This window comes from Mobula birostris, chromosome 30, assembly GCF_030028105.1.
Source record: "Mobula birostris isolate sMobBir1 chromosome 30, sMobBir1.hap1, whole genome shotgun sequence".
NCBI classification, from domain to species: domain Eukaryota; kingdom Metazoa; phylum Chordata; class Chondrichthyes; order Myliobatiformes; family Myliobatidae; genus Mobula; species Mobula birostris.
The window spans coordinates 745059-769767 of NC_092399.1; the positions used below are offsets into that span (position 1 = coordinate 745059).

General features: G+C 42.5%; 1 protein-coding gene across 4 annotated transcripts in view; it reads left to right on the forward strand.

Annotated features, from left to right (window-relative positions):
• hivep3b (HIVEP zinc finger 3b) overlaps window positions 1-24709 on the forward strand; it is a 699020-nt gene that overhangs the window by 349421 nt on the left and 324890 nt on the right. The window lies entirely within an intron of this gene.

Here is a 24709-nt window from a genome sequence, read left to right on the forward strand (position 1 = left end):
GTCTTTGACATGTTGTTGCATTTCTGTATTGGAACCTAGTGAATTGCACTGTCCCTGGTCAAGAACTGCCAGTTGATTTTTGTCTATTGCAAAGCTGGTGTTTTACTCTGCTGACTGTACTTTTTTCCGTAGATGCTGCCTGACTTGCTGAGTTCCTGCAGCATTTTGTGTGTGTTACTTTGATTTCCAGCATTTGCTGATTTTTTTCTTGTGGTGTTTTACTGTTGTGTTTTTCATTGATAGAGAGGTACCCATATATGCACACATTAATGTGCACGTGGTTGTCTGCTCTATCTGGTGAGTGCTAGGATTTTGAATTGAATTGAACTGACTTTATTTAGTACATCCTTCACATATGTGAGGAGTAAAAATCTTTACGTTACATCTCTGTCTGAATGTGCAAATTATAGTAATTTGTAAAAAAAAAAAATAGTATGTGCAGTAAGATACACAACAGAACAGTCAATATAGCTTAGAAATACAATTGTGTCAGCATGAATTAATCAGTCTGATGGCCTGGTGGAAGAAGCTGGCCTGAAGCCTGTTGATCCTGGCTTTAATGCTGCGGTACCATTTCCCAATTGGTAGCAGCTGGAACAGTTTGTGGTTGGGATGACTCGGGCCCCCATTGATCTTTCGGGCCCTTTTTATGCACCTGTCACTGTAACTGTCCTGAATAGTGGGAAATTCACATCCACAGATGTGCTGGGCTGTCTGCACCTGTCAGTCAAGACTTTTGTTGCAGTTAGCAATATTGGGAGCGTTATCACAATTGCAGAGCACAGAATCATTGCTGTATGTGGGTATGTTGTTAAAGGAAGTGATGAACATTGGAAATGGGAGCTTTCATATCGGGATTATTGATGTAACTAGGGAGTTCTGGAAATTTTATTGTCGCTAATTTCATGGAAATTATCCTACTGAAGTTGAGAGTGCAGTTAGTGCCTTAATCTTCCCATTCCACGGATGTCTTTGTGCATTTTGTATGTTCTCTGTGTGTTTCTGTGGGTTTCATCTGAATGCTCTGATTGCCTCCCATCCTGAAGATGTGATGGTGGGTTAATTGGCTACTGAAATGTACCACTAGTTGTGGGTAAGTGGTAAAATACAAAGAAGGGAGAGAATAAATTGTAAAAAGCCAGCTGCTGGAGCAGCTCAGCAGGTCAGTCAGCGTCTGTAGAGGCAGAGGGAATAAGTTGCAGAGTTGAAAGAAAATAAGGACAGTGGTCCTTCGGGGATTGTTCTGCTGGGAGCTGAACACAAGAGCCAAATATATTCCTGTCGTGTAAAAGCTCTTTGATAGTGATATTGTCACATTTCAATGTGACCTCAAAGGAAAGTGATTAACTCACGTTTCAATTCTCTCTCATTTCAGAACTTTGTAACATTCACAGTTACATTGTTCATTGTAGACGTAGGCACACTGGAGAAATGAATGAGCTGTGCACTGGGTTTTGTGAAAGTGAGTCAAATTATAATCAGAGCTGACACTGAGAAATCTTTAATGAGAATACTTACAGTCCTATGATTAATGTTAAATGCCTCTACTGAATCAGCTGGCTGGTGGCATAGTGGTATCAGTGCCGGACTTCGGAGCGAAGGCTCCTGAGTTTGAATCCGGCCAGCTCCCCGGCACGCTTTCCATCCATGCTGGGTTGAGCATTGAGCTAGCAACTCGACCTCAAAAAAGTTGATGGCCTATGCTCCCCGTGAGTTTAAAAGGCTATTTCCTTTTCTTTTTCCTCTACCGAATACAGCGGAAGAGGACTCATGCTTTCCAGCATCACTAAATTGCTGACAGGTTTGTTGGATATATGAGTTTTTCTTCTCTCTCCCTGTCCGTCCCCCGCTTCCTCTCTTTCTTTCCCTCTCTTTGTCCCTCCCTCCCACTCTGTTTGGCAGCTAGAGAATTATCATTGTGGTTAATTATTTCCTCTAGACTGAAATAATCCATAGTTCTGGTATATTAACGAATAAAATTTCACAGAAGCAAAAACCCTCCAGATGCTATTTAGTCATATTGTCTTGCATAATCTTCTAACACATTTTTATATTAACAAATCAAAGATATTTGAATTGCTCTTGCCAGCACATTTGAGAACTTGCATTATTGATCAAATGAATGAAATAAGAAAGAATTGCTTAAGCAGTTATTTAGATTGCTTCAGCCTTAATTCAGGGACAGCCAGGTATTAATATTCAGACTTGAAAGTGCTCAAGAATTTACTCCAAAGACCTCTCAAAACCTTGGAGCCAGACCAATCCCCTAAGCCTTGTTTTCCTCCTCACATTTCTCAATAGCACCAGCCCAAGATAAGTGCATGCACCCTTCTGTACTCTATCACCCACCTCCATCCTGAAACAGTCCTCTGCATTGGGGAAATATACCCATTCAGAACATCACACAAAAATTGCTAGAAAAACTCAGCAGGTCAGGCAGCATCTATGCAGGGAAATGAATTACTTGTATTTCGGGCCGAGAACCGTCATCAGGATTGGAGTGTCACAGTGCTGATGAAGGGTCTCGGTCCCAAACATCAACTGTTCATTTCCCTCTATGGATGCTGCCTGATCTACTGAGTTCTTCTAGAATTTTATGTGTGCTGCTCCAGATTTCCAGCACCTACCGAATCTCTCGTGTCTCCAGACCCCTTCAGTGTTGCCATCATCTGAGAACTGAAGTTTAATTTCTGGAACACCACTGCAAACAATCTCATAGAAAAGAGAGAGGGCATTAAGAAAATATATCTGTTATAGTTATGTGAAATAATGGCTTTTTGGTTGCAGTTGTGAATGATCCAATTCAGTGATTGAGTATGTTCTCATTTTCTGATTGGCCTGCGAAGTTGGGGCCACTGATTATATGGTTTGCATATTTGGAGGCAGTGGTCATGTAATTGAGCCAGGAGGAATACATTTAACTTGAGCTGACAGCCCAAGTCCTCTGTGGAAACTGTTGGAGACATATGTCAAGAATTGGTTGCTAAAACTTTGTTTTACATCCATTCACACAGCTACTTCTTGCACATAATCAACAGCAAAAGAGAGAACAAACTTCAAGACACCCAACATGGGTAACTGTAGCCTTGTACATTCCATTTGTTGAGATACGCTCAGTTAAGGCAATAATTGACTTTAATCTCGATTTGAAGAAATGTTAAAGATATAAAATGCTTTTATTAAAGGGAAAATAATGGGGCCATGATCTGATAATTATGATCTCACCATGAGGTAGAAGCATTGACAATTTTCTGGCATGACATTCCCATTTTCTTGATATGTGTCCTTGGCAGTTCTTTAATAAATCCATTGTTGCAATGAGCCAGTCTGGAGTTCTGGTTTGGTACAGTGTCTATTGCTATATTCAACAACTTCAGCAGACCAGAGTCTGATGTACTGTCTGCCCAGGCATTTTGGACAAGGTAAGGCTGGACAGATTGGCTGTAAAATGGGGGGTGGGGGCTTCAGATGATGTACAGCCTGTATGTTCTGCAGGCTCAGAATACATATTGCTCAACCTTGATCATGTTCTTCACGTGCTTCACAGTGAATACATTTCCAAAGTACTTCATTAACATCCTGAGATTGTGAAAAAGATGATATAAATTTAAATCTTCATTCTCCTTTTATTATGAGAGAGTATCTCCTTTCACATACACAATATTACCCTGGAATGACTCTGTGGGATATTTCCTAGTCATGCATGTGATGCATTGGAAAGTAATTAGACCATAAGACCATAAGAATTAGGCCATTTGGCCCATCGAGTCTGCACCATTATTCAATCATGGCTGATCCTGTTTTCCTCTCCTTAGCCTCACTTCCCGGGCTTCTCCCCAAAACCTTTCATGCCATCCAATCAAAAACCTATCAAGCTCTGTCTTAAATACACCCAGTGAACTGGCCTCCACAGCAGCCTGTGGGCACAAATTCCACAAATTCACCACTCTCTGGCTGAAGAAATTTCTCCTCATCCCTGTTTTAAATTGACACCCCTCTATGCTGAGGCTGTGCTCTCTTGTCCTAGACTCCTCCATGATGGGAAACATCCTTTCTACATCTACTCTGTCTAGGCCTTTCAACATTCGGAAGGTTTCAATGAGATTCCCCCCCTCCCTTTTAAATTCCAGGGAGTACAGACCCAGAGCCATCAAATGTTCCTTGTATGATAACCCTTTCATTCCTGGATTTATTCTTGTGAACCTCCTCTGAACCCTCTCCAATGTCAGCACATCCTTTCTGAGATGAGGAGCCCAAAACTGTTCACAATACTCCAGATGCTTTATAAAGCCTCAGCATTTCATCCCTGCTCTTATATTCTAGACTTCTTGAAATGAATGCCCACATTGCATTTGCCTTCCTCACCACCGACACAACCCCAAGTTAACCTTTAGGGTGTTCTGCACAATTCTTTGTATGAAAGCAGTTTGTGTGTGTGTGTGGGGGGGGGGAAGAATCTTGCTTTCTCGTTTTTAATAAAAGGCAGAAATCTGTAACCCTTTAATAGATGTGTTGATCAGTGTTACTCAGGAGATATGTCCTGATGTGGCTCTCTTGTGTAATCTCACACAAAGGTGAGAAAAGATGAATCAAAGAATGGGGCCACAAGTTCATGAGAGAAAGGAGCAGAATTAGGCCATTTGGCCCATCGCATCTGCTCCGCCATTTCAGCATGGCTAACTCAGTCTTTCTCTCAGCCCCAATTTGCTACCTTCTTCCTGTATCTTTTCATGCCCTTGTCAATCAAGAATCTATCAACCTCTACCTTGAATGATCATCACCCTTGCTTTGCAGTGTTCTTTTCCAATCAATTCAGGCGAACTCCTCCCTCGTGCTCTGTAATTCCCTTGACTCCACCGTAATACTCATACATTTGATTTTAGCTTCTCCTTCTCAAATTTCAGGGTGAATTTGATCATATTATGATCACTTACCCCTATGGATTCTTTTACCTTATGATCTCTAATCAATTCTGGTTCATTGGACAACACCCTATCCAGAATAGCTGATCCTTGAGTGGGCTCAACCACGAGTTGCTCTAAAAAGTCATCTCATAGGCACTCTAGGAATTCCTCTTCCTGTAATCCAGCACTTACATGATTATCCCAAAGTACCTGCATATTGAAACTCTCCCCCCGCCCCCATGACTATTGTAACATTGCCCTTTTGGCATGCATTTTTTTCTATCTCCTGTTGTGATTTATAAGCCACATTCTTACTACTGTTTGGGAGTCTGTATACAAATCTCATCAGGGTCTTTTTACCCTTGCAGTTCCTTAGCTCTATCCACAATGATTCAACACCTTCTAACCCTATGTCACCTCTTTCTCATGATTTGATTTCATTTTTTACCAACAGATCAACGCCGTCCCATCTGCCTACCTTCCCAAAGAAGGTTTAAGATGACGGATACAGTACCAGTCAAGTGGATTGCATTGTCCTGTATGAAGTTAAAGTTAAAACATATAACTTTGAATATTACAGCACAGTACAGGCTCTTCAACCCACAGTGTTGTGCTAACCTTTTAACCCAATGAAAAATCAATCTAACCCTTCCCTTCTACATAGCCCTCCATTTTTCTTTCATCCATGTGCCCATTTAAGAGTTTCCTAAATGTCCCTAATGTACCTAGTTCTTCAATACAAAGTAGCTGAGGGGGAATGTCGACTCAGACCATGAGAGGTCTGCGTCGGGCATTTTCATGCCTTACAAGGCACAGATTGGAAGTCTGTGTGGGGCGCCACTCCTCGCACATTCTAGAGCAATGTGCCTTGCTCAAGGGCACAAACACGCTGCCACAGCTGAGGCTCGAACTAGCGACCTTGAGGTAACCAGACGAGCACCTTAACCACTTGGCCACAAGTACCTGAAGTGCATGCAAAAAATATCACACTCCTTCCTTGTGGGAATAATTTTTCCTTATTTGCTTTTTCAGACCACACCACAATTTAGAATTCTTATGACTCCTTCCTCTCAAGGTGTTATCTGTTTTGAGAAGAATTCCAGCCGTTTAATCTTTTCTATTATTGGCCAGTCCCCGGGAGAATTCCCCATTATTCTGTTTTAATGGTGACAAATGCTGTTCACATCAGTTGGGCAAACCTTCACCTGCAGATGGTCAGCTCCACCAAAGCTAACCTGAAGCAACACACTAGGGTGTGCTGTCATATCTCTGGAGTGGAGCACTTTGATTGACCAACTCTGAGGTAAGATTTCTTAGAATAAGGCTGCCAACTTATACTGGATGCATTTATAGATATTTCCAAATCCTGAGTGCCTTACCCACAAATCTTCCACCTCCACCTCCAACACACCCTTCTTCCTAGTCAAACATTTTTTCTTTCTTCCGCTTTGACTTCCCTATAACCAATGAACAAAAATATTGAAAAAGAAATTAAAGGTACCTTTTTTTTTTACCTCTCATGGAATTTCCTCATAGTTATGGCCAGGAGAATAATCCTTCATCTCCAGGGTAGTTCTGAGGTATTAAGTTGCGAGCACATATCCTTATAAAACAGTTCCTAATCTGCATTACCGTTATAACGCCATCATGCATTCACTGCACGTTGATCATATTTAACTGTTGAGCTAGAAGGTGCCAACAGGAAAGTGTTTACAAGGTCATGTTGTATGCATATAGTGGTGGTCTGCAGGTCTGTGAGTATGGCAGGCTGAGAGGTTATACTGAAGAACTCTGAGAAGCATATAAAATCAGGAGGGGCATAAAAAGGATTGTCTTCATTTTTTTGCTAGAGTTGAGGAATGAAGAACTATGGACCAAAGTTTTAAAAAGTGGGATCTCCCAGTACCCACCCATTTTAATTCCACTTCCCTTTCCCATTCCGATATGTCTATCCATGACCTCAACCACTGTCATGATGAGGCAGTGTTCAGGTTGGAGGAACAGCACCTTATATTCCATCTGAGTAGCCTTGAACCTAATGGCATGAACATCGATTTCTTAAGCTTCCGTTAAGACCCCCCTCCTCCTTCACCATTCTCTATCCCCTTTTCCCTCTCTAACCTTATCTCCTTAACTACCCATCGCCTCCCTCTGGTGCTCCTCCCCTCTTTTCTTTCTTCCATGGCCTTCTGTTTTCTCCTGTTAGATTCCCCCTTCTCCAGCCCTGTATCTGTTTCACCCGTCAACTTCCCAGCTCTTTACCTCACCCTTTCCCCTTCACCTACTACCCTGTGGTTCCTCCCTCCCCTCCCCCACCTTTTAATTCTACTCCTCATCTTCTTTTCTCCAGGCTTGCCGAAGGGTCTCAGCTCAAAGCATCAACTGTACTGTTTTCCATAGATGCTGCTCGGCCTGCTGAGCTCCTCCAGCATTTAGTGTGTGTTGTTTTAGAGAGATCTAATGGGAATCTATGGCAGGCTGTATATGGTGCAAGCTGTCAAAGTATGTGGTTGAGACAGGTACAGTAACAACATTAAAAATACATTTGGACAATTATGTGGATGGGAAAGGAGGAATATAGGTGAAACTCAGGGAAGTGGGAGTAGCTTAGATGAGCATCTTGGACCAGATGAGATGAAAGGCTTTTTTCTGTGCTGTGTGACTTGATATACACACCCTGGGCTAGTTAGTTTAATTGTAAACCTGGTTTCCAAACTAAAAGGGGGAGAAAGAGATGGCTGAATTCTCAGTGATTTTAGCCAACTCTGGGATGTATTGATGTATGTCCTCCCAAGCCAACTAAGCCACAAAGCCTTTACAACATCTGTTTTTAATATTTATATTTTTTAAAATGTAGGTATAATTACTGGATTGAGGCCGGCAAGCTGTTTACTTGGACAATGTATGTTCAGAGTTCCAAGAAAACTCTAGCTTAATTATTGGTGAAATTGGAAATTCAGCTAAGAAACTTCACTCAAAAATGGAGTCACAGAAAACATTCTCATTAAAACTACATTCCCCTGGGCTTTGCCTTTTTATTCCATTCAGCTCCTCAGTCAGTCCCCTGCTGTAACTGTTGTATATTCTATCTTCTTGCACTTTATGGTCTCTTCTCATTTTCTCTAAATCATTACTCTCTTGCTTCACGTGCTTCCTGAGTTTCTCGTACCTCACTCCTCACCCACTCATTGCTTGCCTACTCTTGCTCAGTACTCATTCTCCTGAACTACTTCATAATTTTATGACAGCTACTGCCATAATTATATACATCAAATCCTTGCTCAAGTACAATCGCCCCAGAACCCAACATTTCTTTACCAGATGTCCATTGTTCACTCTGGGTGATATCAGATCACAATCCATATCTTTCAGGCACTGGTGAGGCCTCACCTTGAGTATTGTGAACAGTTTTGGGCCCCTCATCTTAGAAAAGTGTGCTGGCATTGGAAAGTGCCCAGAGGAGGTTCACCAGAATGATTCCATGTATGGAAGTGTTATACAAGGAACGTTTGATGGCTTTGGGTCTGTACTCACTGGAATTCAGAAGGATGGAGGGGGGGATCTCATTGAAACCTTTTAAATGTTGAAAGGCTGAAACAGAGTAGATGAGAAAAAGATGTTTCCCATGGTGGGAGAGTCTAGGACAAGAGGGCACAGCCTCAGGATAGAGGGGCGCCCTTTCAAAACAGAGATGTGGAAAAATATATTTAGCCAAAGGGTGGTGAATTTGTGGAATTTGTTGCCACATGCAGCTGTGGAGGCCAGGTTGTTGGGTGTATATAAGGCAGAGATTGATAGGTTCTTGATTGGACATGGTATCAGAGGTTATGGGGAGAAGGCTGGGAACTGGGGTTGAGGAGGAGATAGAAAAAAAAGGATCAGCCATGATTGAATGGCGGAGCAGACTCAATGGGCCAGATGACCTAATTCTGCTCCTATGTCTTATGGTCTTATGGTATTAGTCTTGGATGCTCACTTCTCTAATTTGACTGTTCTCTCCACATCATTGTTGCCATTTTATCAGCCCAAAACATCGACTGTTTATCCTGTTGCATAGATGCTGTCTGATCTGCTGAGTTCCTCCAGCATTTTGTGAGTGTTGCTCTGGATTTCCAGTATCTGAAGAACCTCTTATGTCTCCATAGATGGAAGACTTTGTTTATTGTTTTATCTGAAAGGTAGTTTCTACTGCCATGCTCTGCAGTCACAAGCTCCTAGTACTTTTGGTAATTTGTATGAGTTGTTTTGATGTCTTTTGGTTATAACGAGAGATGGGAGAAAAGACAACGCAAGAGTGTGAGGTACTGAGGAGATCAAGGTAAGTTGAACTAGAGAGTAGCATCCTGGTGACTTACAAGAATTATAATGGTTGCATCAACCTGTTTGCCTCCTTTATATTAGGGGTTTGAGGAGATTTGGTATGTCACCAACAACTCCAGCAAATTCCTACAGATGTTCTAAGCAGAGCATTTTAACTGATTGCATCATCGTCTGGTATGGAGGGGACAATGCACAGGATTGGGAAAAAGCTGCAAATGGTTGTAAACTTAGACAGCTCCATCATGGGCACTAGCCTCACTAGCATCGAGAACATCTTTAAAAGGTGCCATCGATCGATAAGGATCCCTATCACCCAGTACATGCCCTCTCATCAAGTAGGGTTTATCACACCAGACAAGATCCCAAGATGCAAAACTGTGCAAGGAACCTCCTGAAAACCCCCATGCAGCACATACTAGCAGGGTGCAAGATGCAGGCAGGGATGGCATACACTGAACAGCACAACCAAATTGCAAAAATTGTGTGCAGGAACATGTGCACCTAGTGTGGAATGGACTCTCCCAAGACCAATGGAAACACCCAAGAAGGTAGTGGAGATTGACAGAGCTAAGATCCAAGTACAAACTGACAAGCAGATACTGGCCAACCAACCAGACATAGTCATACTAGACAAGGAACAGAAGAATGCAATAGTAATAGATGTGGAAATCCCAAATGACAGTAACATCAGGAAGAAAGATATGAGAAGCTAGAGAAATACCTGGGCTTGAAAGAGCAGATAGAAAGGACTTGGAAGGTTAAAGCCAGTGTAATCCCAGTGGTGATAGGAGCACCTGGAATGGGAGAGTGGCTCCAACAAATCTGGGAAACAACATTTGAGATCTCGGTCCAGAAGAGCGCACTACTAGGAACAGCAAGGAAACGGCACCGAAACCGTCAAGCTCCCAGGACTCTGGTAGAGGACCCGATATGGAGGGAAAAATACACATGAGGGGTGTGGGGAAAAAAATAGAGAAGTATATTCATTATGCAGATAGAGTATGTATATACTGTATATTTTTCATATTGCAATGTATACTATATTTTATGTATTGCACCGCATTATTGCCACAAAACAACAAATTTCATTGTTTTAGTGATAATAAACTTATTCTGATTCCTTTAATCACCATTCTCTTTTCCAGCAAAATGATTCATCACCCTCTATCCCAGCAGATTTATTCATCATCCTCCATCCCAGCAGATTTATTCACCAATCTCTATCCCAACTGAGTTATTCACCACTCTATCCCAGCAGTTATTCACCACTCTATCCCAGCAGAGTTATTCACCAATCTCTATCCCAGCAGAGTTATCCACTAATCTTGATCCCAGCAGTTATTCACCAACCTTGATCCCAGAAGTTATTCAATACCCTCTATCCCAGCAGAGTTATTCACCAATCTCTATCCCAGCAGTTATTCACCAACCTTGATCCCAGCAGAGTTATTCAATACTCTCTATCCCACCAGAGTTATTCACCAATCTCTATCCCAGCAGTTATTCACCAACTTTGATCCCAGCAGAGTTATTCAATACTCTCTATCCCACCAGAGTTATTCATCAATCTCAATCCCAGCAGTTATTCAATAACCTCTATTCCAGCAGAATTATTCACCAACCTCAATCCCAGCAGAGTTATTCAATACCCTCTATCCTAGCAGAGTTAGACATTACGATGCCAAAGTTAGTCATTGTGTGTGTTGCGAGAGTTAGTCGTTATGTTCCTCTCACTGCCTTAATTCAGATACAGCCTGAGATGATGCCATTGTTAAAATAATTAAGCTCCAATAATGGCCTTGTCAAGAGAAGATTGAGAGATGATCAAAACAAGGTATTTGAGATGATGGTGGGTTTTGGTTGGACTTTTTGATTAAACTATTTCCTTTCATGGGAGATAATTAGAGTGGGGCTGTTCAGAGGGAACAGCCACACTCTAACTTTCATCAGGAAGAAACGTGGATCTCTGTTCCCTCACAACAACATGTGGCTGGGTGTTAATTGCAAATTTCAAAATACCAATTGATATATTTATGTTAAGGGATATGCAGTCATCGAAAGTGGCTGTGGGTTTAAGGTACAGATCTATTGTGATCTAATAGCTATAAAAATACTGAGAGGTTTATTATTGGCTCACACTCTTCCATTCCTGCTGTGGGGGAGGTCCCTCAAGGAGAGTTTATCAGCAAGAATGAACCTGTTATCAGATTTTCATGTATTCTGCTGACATTAATTTTACAAGGCAACAATTGCATGTTTTTTTTTCCCTTTTTAGTCAGAAATGGACCAGTTTTATTACTCCGGGGCTGCTTTTTTACCTAAGATCTTCCCAGCGTTAGTTCGATCCAGCCAAGTGTGGAACGGTTTGAAAGGGGAGATGATGAGTTGAGAGGCTTTCCCTCCTCTCTCATTACTGACTTAAAAAGGCCTGAATGATGTACGGCAAATTTTAAAATGTCTAATACACAGCATCTGAAGAGCTTGTATATAAATGTGGGGTGGTATGGCATCGTAGTAGTCAGTGTATCATTAGTACAGTGCTAGCAACCCGGGTACAGTTCTGCTGCTGTCTGTATGACTACGTGGGTTTCATCCAAGTGCTCCAGTTTCACCCCAAATTCCAAAGAAATGTCCCAATGAGAGGTCTCTGCCCAAAATGCCGACTGTTTACTCTTTTCCATAGATGCTGCCTGAGCTGCTGAGTTCCTCCAACATTTTGTGTGTGTTGCTTTGGATTTCCAGCATTTGCAGGATTTCTTGTGTTTATGAAGTATGGGTTAGTAGGTTAATTGATGAATGAACAGCGAATGAACAGAGCACATGGATGAACAGAGAGGTTCACCTACTGCTCAAAGCCAGAGATTTAGCCTTCAGGTCTGGAGACTGGGAGGCTTACAGCTCAGCCAGGGCCAGCCTAAGGAGGGGAATCTCTCAGGCTAATCACATACACAAACAGAGGATCGAGGAGCATTTCAACTCCTCGGACCCCCAGCGCATGTGGCATGGCACACAGGTCATTACAGACTTCAAACCACCTAGTACTGTGCCCCCTTCCAGCTCTGCTCCCTCCCTGATGAGCTCAATTACTTCTACGCTCATTTTGACCGAGAGAACAAGGAGGTCACCCTCAAAGCCGATCTCCCACCTGGTGAACTGCCTCTCTCACTTTCCACCTCCGATGTTCGCGCCACCCTGAGCAGGGTGAATGTATGGAAGGCAGCTGGTCTGGATGGAATACCGCCCGTGTGCGCAGAGTCTGTGCAGGGCAGTTGGCCAGAATCTTCGCGGACGTTTTTAATCTGTCCCTGGCCCAGGCAGTTGTCCCCACAAGCTTCAAGATCACCACCATTGTGCTAGTGCTGAAGCATTCCACTGCCACGGGCCTGAATGACTTTTGTCCAGTTGCACTCACCCCCATCATTGCAAAGTGCTTTGAGAGACTGGTTCTATCACATCTGAAATCCTGTCTGCCCACTACCCCGGACCCCCATCAATTTGCCTGTCGCATCAACAGGTCAACAGAGGACGCCATCTCCACGGCACTTCACTCTGTCCTGACCCACCTGGACATCCCCAACTCTTACATCAGAATGCTATTCATTGACTTTAGATCAGCAATTAATACTGTGATCCCCTCCAAGCTGATCGCCAAACTTCGCCAGCTTGGTATTAGCTCATCCCTCTGCAATTGGACCTTGGACTTTCTGACTGACAGACCCCACTCCGTTAAGTTGGACAACCTTTCCTCCTCCACTCTCACCCTGAACACCGGCGTACCTCAAGGCTGTATGCTGAGCCCTCTTCTGTACTCCCTTTTCACCTGTGACTGCGTTCTTGTACGTGGTTCTAACTCCATAATCAAGTTCGCAGATGACACCACAGTGGTTGGCCTGATCAGAGGGGATGATGAGACGGCCTACAGGGAGGAGGTCCAGCACCTGGTCGCGTGTTGTGCCAACAACAACCTGACCCTTAACACCCAGAAGACCAAGGAGATCATTGTAGACTTCAGGCATGCTAGGAGCCACACTCACATCCCCATCTACATCAACGAAGCTGTAGTGGAACATGTATCAAGCTTCAAATTCCTTGGTGTCCACATTTCCGAGGATCTCACCTGGTCCCTGAGCTCCTCCATCCTGGTCAAAAAGGCGCAACAAAGCCTTTATTTCCTGCGGAGCATCAAGAAAGCTCACCTCTGTCCCAGGATACTGATGGACTTTTACTCCTGTACCATTGCAAGCATACTCACCAACTGCATCTCAGTGTGGTATGGCAACTGTCCCGTATCGGACCACAGAGCACTCCAGCTTGTGGTGAAAACTGCCCAGCGGATTATTGGCATCCAATTGCCCACCATTGAGAACATCTACCATAAATGCTGCCTGGGCAGGGGGAAAAGCATTATCAAAGATGCACCTCACCCTAACTATGGACTTTTTACTCTCCTCCCTTCCGGTAGGTGCTACAGGAGCCTCCGCTCCCGCACCAGCAGGCACAGGAAGAGCTTCTTCCCTGAGGCTGTGACCCTGCTGAACCTCACATCACAGCACTAAGCAGTATTGCACCCATATTGTACTGTCTCAGTACTTTTATATTTGTGTACTGTAGCACTTACTTTTTTATTCACCGTTATTTTGTAAATAACACTATTCTTTGCATTTCTGGTCAGACGCTAACTGCATTTCATTGGCTTTGTATCTGTACTCAGCACAATGACGATAAAGTTGAATCTAATGTAATCTAGTTTATTACGTGCTTATCATTGGGAAGTGTGTAATCATTGAACCAGAAGTACTTGCTACAGTGCTTTATCTTTAAATGAAACAATAATAAATAAATTGCTTGTTCCTGCATGGCAACCAGTTGTGCACAGCTTACATGACAAGTCGGAGAGTTTGTTGGCTATGTTAGTGGAGGGGGAGATCATATTTTCTTGTGTCTGTGCTCTTGTTATCCTTCAGTTCATTCTATGTTTCCTGTGTTTTCCTGACTGTTAAAACTTTAAGCTTCTACAAAGTTGTGCCGCCCCATCCTAAGTCTCATTAAGTCCATTCACCCATCAAGGCTGTGCTAACTGGCACACATTAACTTCTGTCCGGTGATACTTAAAATGCCTTTTGGTTTGAGTCCTTATCCTCACCCCTTCTGGTAATCACTCCAATCTTCACCTGCCCTACAACATGCTGAGGTCTTACCTCTCACTTATATTCATAATTCTAATCTTCCCTGCATTGGAGGTCCTGCCCATCACAATGCAATGCACTACCTGACCCCCTGTCCATGCAATGCAATACCCTCCCTCACATGCTGTCCATACAATGCAAGGCCCAATGTGAACTCTTCCACCATTCTACCTTCTCTCCTATGACAATGATTCAAACCTTGTTCCTTGACCAACATTCCTAATACCTGCTTGGATGGTTCAATTCATAAACATAAGAGTTTCCGCAGATGCTGGAAATCTTGATCAACACATACAAAATGCTGGAGGAACTCAGCAGGTCAGGCAGCATCTATGGAAAGAAATAAAGAGTGGATGTGTTAGGCCACTCTGTTATAGGAATCAAACTGGACACACTGGAGGCTGTGGCAGGAAAAAGGACCCTATGGAAAATCCTGGCAATCCTGGACAATTTTCTCACACTCTACATGCCACCTTGGGCGAACAGAGGCACACTTTTAGTAATAGACTAAGATAACACCACTACTCCAAACTATCAACTTCCACTGTAAGTATACCCAATGACTTGGCCTCCACAACTGTCAGTGACAATGAATTCCACAGAGTCACCACTGACAGCTGGTTCCTCCTAATCTCTATTGTAAAGGGGTGTCCTTCTGTTATGAGGTTGTGGCCCCAGTCCTAGATTCTCCTCCTAATCTGTATTGTAAAGGGGTGTCCTTCTGTTATGAGGTTGTGGCCCCAGTCCTAGATTCTCACACTATTGAAAGAGTCCTCTTCATGTCCACTCTATCTAGGCCTTTCAAGATTTGATAGGTTTCAATGAGATCCCCTCTCATGCTTCTAAACTCCAGCTGGTACAGACCCAGAGCCATCAAGCACTCCAAATACATTAATTCTTTCCCTCAGCTATTAGGCTCTATAATGAATCAACCTATAGCTGGAGAAATGATGACCTCCCCCCCCACCTTCTGTTCGACTATTTGAGGTAATTTATTTTTTTATTCTTTCTTACTTCTCTTCTAATATTTGTATATCTGTGCATTTGTAATGCCACTGTGACACTGTAATTTCCTTTAGGATCAATAAAGTGTCTGTCTATCTATCTATCTATCTATCTATCTATCTATCAGGACTGGAAAGGAAGTGGGCAAAAGCCAGAATAAGAAGGTGGGGGGAGTGGATGAGGCAGGTACAATAACAACATTTAAAGGACATTTGGACAGGTACATGGACTGAAGAGTACCATTGATCATTGCCTTATAAAAATGAATTTAAACTGATTTTTTTTCAAAACCCTGCAGATGCTGAAAATGTGAAGTAAAAGCTAAAATATTTCTGGAAACATTCAGCAATTCGAGCAGTATCCATGGAATGAGAAACAGTGTTACTATTACAGGATCACCTCTTAGAATGACTGTCATTTTCCAGGTGATGGTACTTTGTTTTGATGCTGGTTCATTATTGTCACATGTATCAAGATACAGTGGAAAGCTTGTCTTACATACTGTTCGCACAGATCAAATCATTACACAGTGCATTGAGCTGGAATAACGAAAAGTGTAAAGGCTACCAAAAATGTGCAATGCAGGGAAATGAAAAAGTGCAAGATCGTAATGAGATTGGTTGAGAAGCCAATAGTCCATCCTATGGTACAAGAGATCCATTCAAGTGTCTGATGACAGTGGGGTAGAAGCTGACCCTGAGCCTAGTGGTAGGTGCTTTCAGGCTTTGCATCTTCTGCCTGATGAAAGAGGAGAGAAGAGAGAATGTGGAGGATAAGCGGGGACTTTGATTATGCTGTTTTAATGAGACAGAGAGAAGTATGGATAAGAGTCCATGAAGCATTGCTAGCTCCCGCAATATGCTGAGCTGTATCCACAGCTCTCTGCAGTTTCTTGCAGTCTTGTTCGGAGCCATTATTCATTCAGAAAGAATGGCTTCTATGGTGCATTAACTTCCACCACAGTTCTGTATTAAGAGTTCCCAGATGCTGACCAGGTAAGACCTAGTCAAAGTGGAGAAAATATGGGCGACTATGATTTTAGTGACACCTATCTTCAATCCTTAATTAGGGCAAGGCAATTAGATGTGTGTACAACAACCATAGTTTAGTAGTTTGATCACTAAACAAGATCAATGTCTTGGGTGATAGTTCAGCTTCTATTCTTACAATCGATTAGTGAGTATTCTATTATCCTGATTGGACTGGAGGACTTTGATATATTAGAGTTACAGCCGCTGCCATTCATAAACTGGGAGTCATGCATTTAGCAGGTAGAATCAAGTTGTTTGACCTAATTTCCACAGATGAAGTTGGGCTAAGAAGAATGGGGTCTATGACCTAAGTCCAAGATCTCCTACTTCCCCTGGTGGTCTTGTGCTTGACCAAAGATCCAACCACAACATTTGAAGAAAAATGAAGTATAACACCAAAGAAGCCTTCAAAATCAGATAAAATGCATTATAATCTCACTGCTTTTGCGAAATAGTCTCAACAGAAACTCTACAAGATTCTATTTTAATTCCTTTGGAATGTTTTCATGTTTCGCTTTTGTTAGTTGGTGGTCCCACAGCCAACAAAATGAACCTAGGTATTTGAAATAAATTCCTTCAAAGGGTTGAACTCTTTCTGATGATGGTTTAATGCCAAGCTTGACCTTTTTTCCAACAAATTGGTATCACCACAAGAAAGCCAAGAAAGGAAGTTGTTTATTGAGCTGCCCGGTGTATTTGTCAAAACCTTGACTATTTTTGCATAAGGATCTCAAGCCAAGAGTTCTCTTTTTGTCTCACTCCCAATGAATGAGAAGTTGATGATGAACTGTGCCAAAACTTGCCTGCTAGGGCATAAGGTCATAAGTATAGGAGGAGAATCAAGCCATTTGCTTGTGGTTGAGTCTGCTCCACTGGTATGTCCTACCATGAAGTTAATGCGGCTTCGCGTTCCACATCTTTGTGTACATAATCCAGTGAAAATGGTGTCAGAAGTACGCAGAGTGAAGAAGGCATTTGGTGCTTTGGCCTTCAACAATCAGGGTATTGAGTAGAGGAGTCAGAACATTTAGAACAAAGATGAGGAGGAATTTTGTTAGCTAGAGGGTGATGAATCTGTGGACTTCATTGCCATTGACAGCTGTGGAAGCCAAGTCATTGGGTACTAATACCTTATTGTCGCCAAACAATTAATACTAGAATGTACAATCATCATAGCGATATTTGATTCTGCACTTCCCACTCCCTGGATTACAAATCAATAGTAAATATTAAAAATTTAAATTATAAATCATAAATAGAAAATAGAAAAATGGAAAGTAAGGTAGTGCAAAAAAACCGAGATGCAGGTCTGGATATTTGGAGGGTACGGCCCAGATCCGGGTCAGGATCCGTTCAGCCGTCTTATCACAGTTGGAAAGAAGCTGTTCCCAAATCTGGCCGTACGAGTTCAAACTCCTGAGCCTTCTCCCGGAGGGAAGAGGGACGAAAAGTGTGTTGGCTGGGTGGGTCGTGTCCTTGAAGTGGAGGTTGATAGGTTCTTGATTAATAAGGTTTATTAGGAAGAATTTTGTTTGTTCTCTGCCAACTCCAAAGTCAGTAGGTTTAAGACAAGGTAATTTTGTTCAAGATCAGAATCAGAATCAGGTTTGTTATCACCAGCATGTGACGTGAAATTTGTTAACTTAGCAGCAGCGGTTGAATGCAATACATAATCTAGAAAAATAAATAAATAAATAAATAAATTACAGTATACGTATATTAAATAGATTAAAAGTTGTGCAAAAACAGAAATACTATGTATTTTAAAAAGTGAGGTAGGGTCCAAGGGTTCAATGTCCATTCAGGAATCGGATGGCAGAGGGGAAGAAGCTGTTCCTGAGTCGCTGAGTATGTGCCTTCAGGCTTCTGTACCTCGTACATCTTCAGCATCTTGAACCATCTATCATAGTTTGGACCACTCAACATATAGTAGTTATTCACACAGGATGTCTGGCCCCTCCATCCACATTGACACCAATGTCGTGAAAATCCTATCTAGCTCAGATTTCAGTTATTACTTCCATTTAATCCATTGAGTATGGTCATGAACCCTTCCATTAGTAGTCACAATGGTATATGAATGTACTCAAAGTTCAAAGTCAAATTATTATCAAAGTACATTTATGTCACCATATACAACCCTGAGATTCATTTTCTTGTGAGCAATCACAGTGAATACAAGGAAACACAAAAGAATCAATGAAAAGCCATACACAAGACAAGCAACTAATGTGCAAATAGACAACAAGCAGTGCAAATACAAAAAGAAAAAAAAAATAATAATGATGAATATATAAGCAATAAGTATCAAGAACAGAGTGGTAATAACTGTTCCTGAACCTGGTGGTGTGGGTTCTGATCCTTCCTGATGGCAGCAGTGAGAAGAGAGCATGGGCTGGAGGGTGGGGGCCCTTGAATATGGATACTGCTTTCCTGTGACGGCGCTCCATGCAAATTTGCTCAGTGCTGGGAAGGCTAGGACCGTATGCATTACTTTTTGTATTTTTTTTCTGTTTGAGGCCATTGGTTTTCCCATACCAGACTGTGATGTAACCAGTCAATATACTCTCCACCCCACATCTATAGAAATTTATCAGTGCTTTAGATGACATGTAGAATATTCGCAAACTCTTAAGAAGGTAGTGCTGCCGTGCTTTCTTTTAAATGGCTCTTAGGTGCTGGACCCAGGACAGATCCTCTGAAATGATAGCACCAAGGCTTTTAAAATTGCTGACCCTCGACATCTCTGGTCCCCCAATGAGGACTTGTTCATGCATTTCTGGCTTCCTCCTCCTGAAATCAGTAATCAGCTCCTTAATCTTGCTGACATTGTGGCATCACTCAGCCAGATTTTCAATCTCCCTCCTATATGTTAATTCGTCACCACCTTTGATTTGGCCAACGACAGTGGTGTCATCAGCAATCTTAAATATGGCAATAGATCTGTGCTTAGCCACACAGTCATAAGGGTAAATCTAGTAAAGCAGGGGGCTAAGCACATAGCCTTGTGGTGCATCTGTGAAGATTGTGGAGAAAATGTTGCCAATCTGAACTGACTGGGGCCTGCAAGTAAGGAAATTGAGGATCCAATTATACAAAGAGGTATTGAGGCCAAGTCCTTGAAGCTTATTGATTATTTTTGAGGGGATGATGGTGTTGAATGCTGAACACTATTCAGCGTGAAGCGCAGAATCAAATATCGCTGTGATGATTGTACGCTCTAGTATCAATTGTTTGGCGACAATAAAGTAAAACTGTAGTCGATAAAGAGCATCCTGACCTACAGAATGCATCTTCACTGTCCAGGTGTTGCAGGGTTGAGTGGGGAGACCCAATGAAATTGCAGCTGCTGTTGACCTGTTGTGATAGTAAGTAAATTGGAGTGGATCCATGTCAGCCCTCATGTTTCATCACCAGGAGTGGTAATTACTAGACTGACCTTTAGGGAAGTCTCGGGGGGGGGGGGGGGGTGGAGATTTAATGGCACCCTTTAAATAATTAATTGAGTTGATGTTATACAGTAGAAACTTTGAACCTATTCTACTCAGTCATATACCAATGGCCTTCAACTCCCAGTTCAGAAGGTGGATAAAATTACCATCAGTACATCCTCTCTTTTGCAAAGCTCAGTGTGGAGGGAGCAATTCAAATTGACAACTGCCCTCCAGCAGGGAAGTTTGTCAACCCTCCAGATTTGTCCTGGAAATTTCAGAAATGAGAAATTCATCTCACAGTCTCTGTTTTGCACAATGGGGGGAAATACTGAATGTTTAGGTTAACATCCTGGCCAAAGGGCCTGTGCTATGCTGTACTGCTCATGTTTAAAAACAATGTATTTCCTTCATTGTCTTTAATCCTACATATATTGGACCATGTGGGATCAGAATCAGAATTATCATTGACATCTGTTGTGAAATTTGTTGTGTTGTGGCAGTAATACAATGTCTTTTTGTTTGTAGATGATTTGGAACTGGAGAGGATTTGCAGGGCAATGTTGGCAAGCTAGGTGGGACAAATTTAAGGTATAGAGATCTCACTGAAGGCCAGAAAATACTGGAGGAGTTAAATATCTTCTGAGTATAACTACCATATGTCGAGTGGTCTTGTCTGGAACTGTACCGTCATTTAAAAACACCCCACAAAGAAGTCCAGCAGGAGTTGACAACAGTCTCCATTCACTTGTCCATGTGCCTCACAGCACTGTGGAGTTGGTATGCTGTAGAAAACCTGATCTACCTAATTCTTTCAATTCCCAGCAAAGTAATTTATTCAGTCTCATACTCTACCTCTTTCCCTGTAATTTTGTAAACCAGTTTCACTTTTGAAATTCAAATTTGATTGACAGCTCTGTTCTCGCTCTCACAGACAGTGAGTTCTGGATCAGAAAACCATAAGACATAGGACCAGAATTAGAAGATTCAGCCCATTGAGTCCACTTAGACATTCAGTTGTGGCTGATTTATTTTCCCTCTCAATCCATTCTCCTGCCTGCTCTTTGTAACCTTTGCGCCTGACTAATCAAAAAACTATCCACTTCCACTGTAGGTATACCTAATGACTTGGCCTCCACGGCTGTCAGTGGCAATGAATTCCACAGCTTCACCACTCGTTGACTAAAGAGGTTCCTCCTAATCTCTATTGTAAAGGGGTGTCCTTCTATTGTGAGGTTATGTCCCCGGTCCTATATCCTCGCACTATTGAAAGGATCCTCTCCATGTCCACTCTATCTAGGCCTTTCAATATTTGATAGGTTTCAATGAGATCCCCTCTCATCCTTCAAAACCCCAGCTGGTACAGGCCCAGAACAATCAAACACTCCAAATACATTCATACTTTCATTCCAAGATCATTCATGTAAACTTCGTCTTTACCCTCTCCACACCCTTCCTGACAAATATCTATAAAGCCTCAACATTGCATCCTTGCTCTTAGATTCTAGTCCTCTCGAAATGAATGCCATCATCGCACTATCCTTCCTTGCCACTGACTCAACCTGCAATGTAAGGTTTTGGGAATCCTGCTTGAGGACTTCCTTTGAACCTCCATTTTCTGAATGTGCTCTCTGTTTAGAAAAATCATCACCTACTCTGTGTGACATTAAGAGGTGATTTGCAAATTTAATCAAGATGGGCTCATTAATATGATGGCTGTCAGCCAAGTGGAACCATTACCAGGTCTCTAGGGATAGCTTGTAGAAGGTTTGGTCAATCAGTTGCTCTTGATTTACTGGTATGTGAGCAACTAGGCTACTTTAACAGCCACATATGGGGTTAGAATTGTACATCCAGTATCCTTTCTCTGCAAAGTTTCCGTTCTCATAGAGCCTGGAGCAGTCCTGCTGAGGATTGGAGAAAGCTGCAAAGGGTTGCACTTAGCCAGCTCCATCATGTGCACTGGTCTCCCTGACATCAAAGTCCTCACCAAAAGGCAATATCTTGTAGTCAGGGATCCCCTTGGAAAGAGTGATTATAGTATGATTGAAATTGCATTCAGATGGAGGATGAAATAGTTAGATCTAAAACTAGTGTATTATGCTTGAATAAGGGAGACTACAATGGGATGAGGGAGGAGTTGGCTAATATGGATTGGGAGCACAAGCTATTTGGTAGGATAGTTGAGGAACAGTGGAATACTTTCAAAGAGATTTTTCACAGTGCTCAACAAAAGTATATTCCAGTCAAAAGTAAGGACAGTAAGTGAGGGGAGAGCCAGCCTTGGATAACTAAGGAAATAAAAGATAGTATCAAATTAAAAGCTCATGTGTACTAAGTCACAAAGAGTAGTGGGAGACTGGAGGATTGGGAAAACTTTAAACAGCAACAGAGAACAACTAAACAAGAAATAAGGAAAGGGAAGACGGAGTATGAAAGTAAATTAGCACAAAATATAAAAACAGATAGCAAAAGTTTTTATAAATATATCAAGTGAAAGAGGGTGGCTAAAGTCAATGTAGGTCCCCTGGAAGACGAGTAGGGGAAATTGGTATTGGGTGATAAGGAAATGGCTGAGGCATTGAACAACTATTTCGTGTCTGTCTTCACGGTGGAGGACATGTCCAATATGCCAAAGAAGGATGTTATGAACAAAATGGGAGGTGAGGACCTTGATAAAATCACTGTCACTAAAGAGATAGTGATGAACAAACTAGAGGGCCTGAAGGTAGATACGTCCCCTGGTCCTGATGGGATGCATCCCAGGGTGCTGAAGGAATTGGCAGAGGTTATAGTAGATGCGTTGGTAATCATTTATCAAAACTCTCTAGACTCTGGGCAGGTCTCGGTGGATTGGAAGACAGCAAATGTCACGCGACTTTTTAAAAAAGGATGCAGGCAAAAGACGGGCAACTATAGGCCAGTTAGCTTAACGTCTGAAGTCGGGAAAATGCTTAAAGCTGTCATTAAGGAAGAAATAGTGAAACATTTAGAAAGGAGTGGTTCCATTAGACAGACGCAGCATGGATTCAGAAAAAGCAGGTTCTATTTGATAAACTTACTGGAGTTCTTTAAGGACATAATGAGTGCAGTGGATAGAGGGGAACAGGTGGATGTCGTATACTTGGATTTCCAGAAGGCGTTCGATAAGGTGCTGCACAAGAGACTTATAAATAAGATACGGATGCATGGAGTTGGAAGAAGTGTATTAGCATGGGTACTGGATTGGTTAAATGGGTGTTTCTCCGGTTGGCAGTCAGTGGTGAGTGGGGTGCCACAGGGGTCGGTGCTGGGCCCGCAGCTGTTTACCATTTACATTGATGATTTGGAAGAGGGGACTGACAGCAAAATTTGCTGATGACACTAAACTGAGTGGAAAAGCAAATCGTGCAGAGGATGTGGAGAGTTTGCAGAGGGATATAGATAGGTTAAGTGAGTGGGCCAAGGTCTGGCAGATGGAATACAACTTTGGTAAAAGTGAGATCATCCACTTTGGAAGGAATAATAGAAGAGCAGATTATTATTTAAGCGGTGAAAGATTGCAGCTTGCTGTTGTGCAGAGGGACTTGGGAGTGCTTGATCGTGAATCGCAAAAAGTTGGCTTGCAGGTACAACACTTCATTGGTAGAGGGATTGAATTCAAGATCAGGGAGATCATGCTGCAACTGTACAGGGTACCGGTGAGGACACACCTGGAGTACTGTGTGCAGTTCTGTTCTCCGTACTTGAGGAAGGATATACTGGCTTTGGAGGCAGTGCAGAGGAGGTTCACCAGGTTGATTACAGGGATGAAGGGGTTAACCTATGAGGAGAGATTGAGTTGCCTGGGACTATACTCTCTGGTGTTTAGACGAATGAGAGGGAATCTTATAGAAACATACAAAATTTTGAAAGGGATAGATAAGATAGAAGTAGGAAAGTTGTTTCCATTGGCAGGTGAGACTAGAACAAGGGGACATTGCCTCAAGATTCAGGGGAGAGGATTTAGGATGGAGATGAGGAGAAATTGTTTTTACCAGAGAGTGGTGAATTTGTGGAATTCTCTGCCCAGGGAAGCAGTTGAGGCTTCCTCACTGAATATATTTAAGAAACAGTTAGAAAGGTTTTAACATAGTAAGGGAATTAAGGGTTATGGGGAAAAGGCATGTAAATGGAGCTGAATTTACAGACAGATCAGCCATGACCTTATTGAATGGTGGGGCAGGCTCTATGGGCCGGATGGCCTACTCCTGCTCCTATTTCTTATGTTCTTATGTTCTTATCCATCATTAAGGATCCCTATCACTTAGGACATGCCCCTTTCTCATTGCTACCATCAGGGAAGAGGTACAGGAGCCCAACGACATACACTCAATGTTTCAGAAACAGTTTTTTCCAATCTCATCACCCCATGAACACTACGCTGCATCTGCTCTCAGAATGAGGCTTTTCATTCCAGAACTAAGGAGATGTCCTCCTTCTTCAAAGAAAGGGGCTTCCCTTCCTCCATCATCAACACTGTCCTCACCCACATCTCTTCCATTTTGCACAAGTCGGTCCTCACCCCACCCTTCCACCACCTCACTGGTGATAGGGTTTCTCTTGTCCTTACTTACCACCCCACCAGCTTCCATGTCCAGCATATAATTCTCTGTAACTTCCGCCATCTCCAAAGGGATCCCACCGCAAGCACATCTTCCCCTCTCCCCCTGCCCACATTCTGCTTTCTGCAGGGATTGCTCCCTATATGACTTCCTTGTCCATTCGTCCCTCTGCACTGATCTCCCTCTAGCACTTATCCTTCAAGTGGAACAAGTGCTACACCTGCCCCTACACCGCATCCCTCACTACCA